This window comes from Cynoglossus semilaevis, chromosome 8 (genome assembly GCF_000523025.1).
Source record: "Cynoglossus semilaevis isolate Cse_v1.0 chromosome 8, Cse_v1.0, whole genome shotgun sequence".
Classification (NCBI taxonomy): Eukaryota; Metazoa; Chordata; class Actinopteri; order Pleuronectiformes; family Cynoglossidae; genus Cynoglossus; species Cynoglossus semilaevis.
Window position 1 is genome coordinate 25,289,649 of NC_024314.1, and position 3,076 is coordinate 25,292,724.

General features: G+C 47.8%; 1 long non-coding RNA gene across 1 annotated transcript in view; it reads right to left on the minus strand.

Annotated features, from left to right (window-relative positions):
* The window catches only part of LOC107988823 (uncharacterized), a 36,927-nt gene extending 35,359 nt beyond the window's left edge, over window positions 1-1,568 (minus strand). Inside the window, exon 1 of the long non-coding RNA XR_001760323.2 lies at window positions 1,322-1,568. This is a non-coding gene — a long non-coding RNA (uncharacterized LOC107988823). The remainder of the gene's footprint in view (window positions 1-1,321) is intronic.
* Between the last annotated feature and the right edge of the window lie 1,508 nt (window positions 1,569-3,076).

Genomic DNA, 3,076 nt, shown 5'->3' on the forward strand with positions numbered 1-3,076 from the left:
TGGGCACAGTCCGCAGGAAGCCAAACATTCCCCAGTGAGGCCAACACGCGGTGCTCGAGCCGAGGCCGGGGCTCTTCTCCGCACGCCTGGTAAAGGATGAGCGGGAGGGCACGGTGGCTCTCATGTGGCGTTTTATTGTGTGTGTTTCACATTAAAGCACCAGTCGCTTTGGGTGAGTCATTCACACCACGGAGGCCAAAATCCATTGTATCCATCATCGGGAACAAGCGCGGCAGACACACAGATGCACACGCACACACACAGTGAGAGAGAGAGAGGGAGGGAGACAGTGGGAGAGAGAGGCACGTCTGCACACAAGACAACGCTGTAAACGCACCCACCGGGTCCAAACCGTATTTGTCACCGTTAAACATATGCCATGTATCTGCCAGGGTTATATTCATGATGAATGTACGGCTGATGGCACACATTTGGACAGGGAGGAGAGGGTGAGGGAGGGAAAATAGAAGGGAGTGAGAAGAGGGAGGAGAGAGGGATGAGACGCCCCACTGCAGTTATGGGATTAGTGAATACCTTCTCTCTCTCTGTCTCCCCCCTTCTGCACACACACACATGCACAGACTCACTCAAAAACACACAAACATATATGAGGTAGCAGATCTTTTGTTTTTATAAGGCAGAAGCTCAGGACGCCTCTGTCTCCCCCTCCTCTCCCCTCCACTCCTCTCCCCTCCCCCGTGGTGAACATTTGTGTCATGGTTGGTGTATTTGATGATAACGACTTCTGGGTTTGCAACAGGAAGAGAGGTGGTGGTGATGGAGAAGCTGAAGAGGGAGGGGAGGACGGGGGAGGAGAGGAGAGGGGCATTCTGTGGATTTCTTCGAGACGTGCCTAATGTGCGACCACTAAGCAGGGCAGTAAAACTGCACTTCACACACACACACACACAAACACACTCACACACGGATTGAATTGTCTTATTTAATTAGCCTTTTGCCCTGAACACAGTCTGCAAACAGATCCCGTCCCTTCCAGGCGCATCCTGCATAGTTGCGCAAAAGCGCGTCTCCACGTCCAGCGGGTCTTTGAAAGCATCACCAACATGATCAAATCTGCAAGATTCGATCATCTCTAACGTCACTCAGCGATCGACCGGTGTAGATAAACTAATTTGATAACCAAAATTCATACACGGTCAAAAAAAAAAAAAATCGCGACAAAAACGCGTTAACCCGGAGGATTTTTTTTCCCAATTCATTTGCTTGGTTAACGCGTTGCGCAGACGCCAAAATGTGATCTCATAAGCCTTATGTTTCCAATGACAGACACCTATTAGGTTAGTGTAGACAGTGAACTTACCTGATTTGGAAAACATAGTCCCTGCAACAGTACTTGGTGTCTGTATTCCCATCAAGTGCGCGGCTCCAATGACAAGAGAGCGCGCAACATAGAGCCGGTCAACAATGTGTGGTCTTCTTATTTTCACGCAAATCAGTTCTCGGTTCTGGTCCACAGCGAAACACACGGCTTCTGTGCGAGAGAGGAGGGCGAATCGAAGCTGAGAAGTCCACAGAAAAAAGAAGAAGAAAAAAAAAACTGGAAAAAAAACACAGTTCAACCTGAGGATGGAGGCATAGGAGGGGTCTCACCAAACAGATCCCGTCCCTTCCAGGCGCATCCTGCATAGTTGCGCAAAAGCGCGTCTCCACGTCCAGCGGGTCTTTGAAAGCATCACCAACATGATCAAATCTGCAAGATTCGATCATCTCTAACGTCACTCAGCGATCGACCGGTGTAGATAAACTAATTTGATAACCAAAATTCATACACGGTCAAAAAAAAAAAAAATCGCGACAAAAACGCAGAAACCCGGAGGATTTTTTTTCCCAATTCATTTGCTTGGTTAACGCGTTGCGCAGACGCCAAAATGTGATCTCATAAGCCTTATGTTTCCAATGACAGACACCTATTAGGTTAGTGTAGACAGTGAACTTACCTGATTTGGAAAACATAGTCCCTGCAACAGTACTTGGTGTCTGTATTCCCATCAAGTGCGCGGCTCCAATGACAAGAGAGCGCGCAACATAGAGCCGGTCAACAATGTGTGGTCTTCTTATTTTCACGCAAATCAGTTCTCGGTTCTGGTCCACAGCGAAACACACGGCTTCTGTGCGAGAGAGGAGGGCGAAACGAAGCTGAGAAGTCCACAGAAAAAAGAAGAAGAAAAAAAAACTGGAAAAAAAACCCAGTTCAGCCTGAGGATGACGGGCTCGGAGTGTTCCCTGTGCCCTTCGTCTCCCAGCGCTCACTCTCAGCAGGATCTACACAGACGACGGCGGCTGAGGGCGCATCACTCGGCTCGATCAAGTGTCAGACGGACCACATAGATGCCGCTGCCGTCTCCTCAGCAGTCATTAATATCAGAACAAACCCTGACTCCTCGCAGAAGAGCCAATGGCGAGGGAGAAGAGGGAGAGATGCTCGCAGCATCCGCGCTCTGATTGGCTGGGACGAGCCGTCAGTCTCCTCCAAAGAAAGCTTGTTCTCGTCTGTGTCTTCCCCTGCTGGAAATGAGGCACGCTGCAAAAAATATCCACACTAACAAGTCAGCCTCATACCACGGCCTGTGGTGGACACATTAGGACGGAATGAGTACTACACGAGTACTACAATTTTTTTAGGAAATAATTGCAACTAACGATACGAACAGGACAGGCCGTTTCTTGTGGTGTGTGTGTGTGGTTTGGAATAGGTGGCTCGTGGGCCACCAGGTGGCTCACCACTTTTGTCATTGGTTCCCTGTGAGATTTTATGCCATGTTTGTGTTTGTTGATCCAATCACAAACATTCATTACTCATACAGTCAGTCAGCCGGTACTTTCTGTGGGGTAATCTGTGACTTATCGATGACTGTGGGAATTTCTGTTTGTGTTTATTTTTGAAATACTGCAGTAATTTTCCTTTGTAATACATTTATACATCATATACTCAAAAATTACAACTTGGTTCCATCTGTGGAGTGAGAAGTACATGGAAATATGTCAAAGTATTAGAGTAGAACCTGCAGCTAATTCTAACATGTTTTCAAAGAAATTCAGACTTTCGTGGTACTGT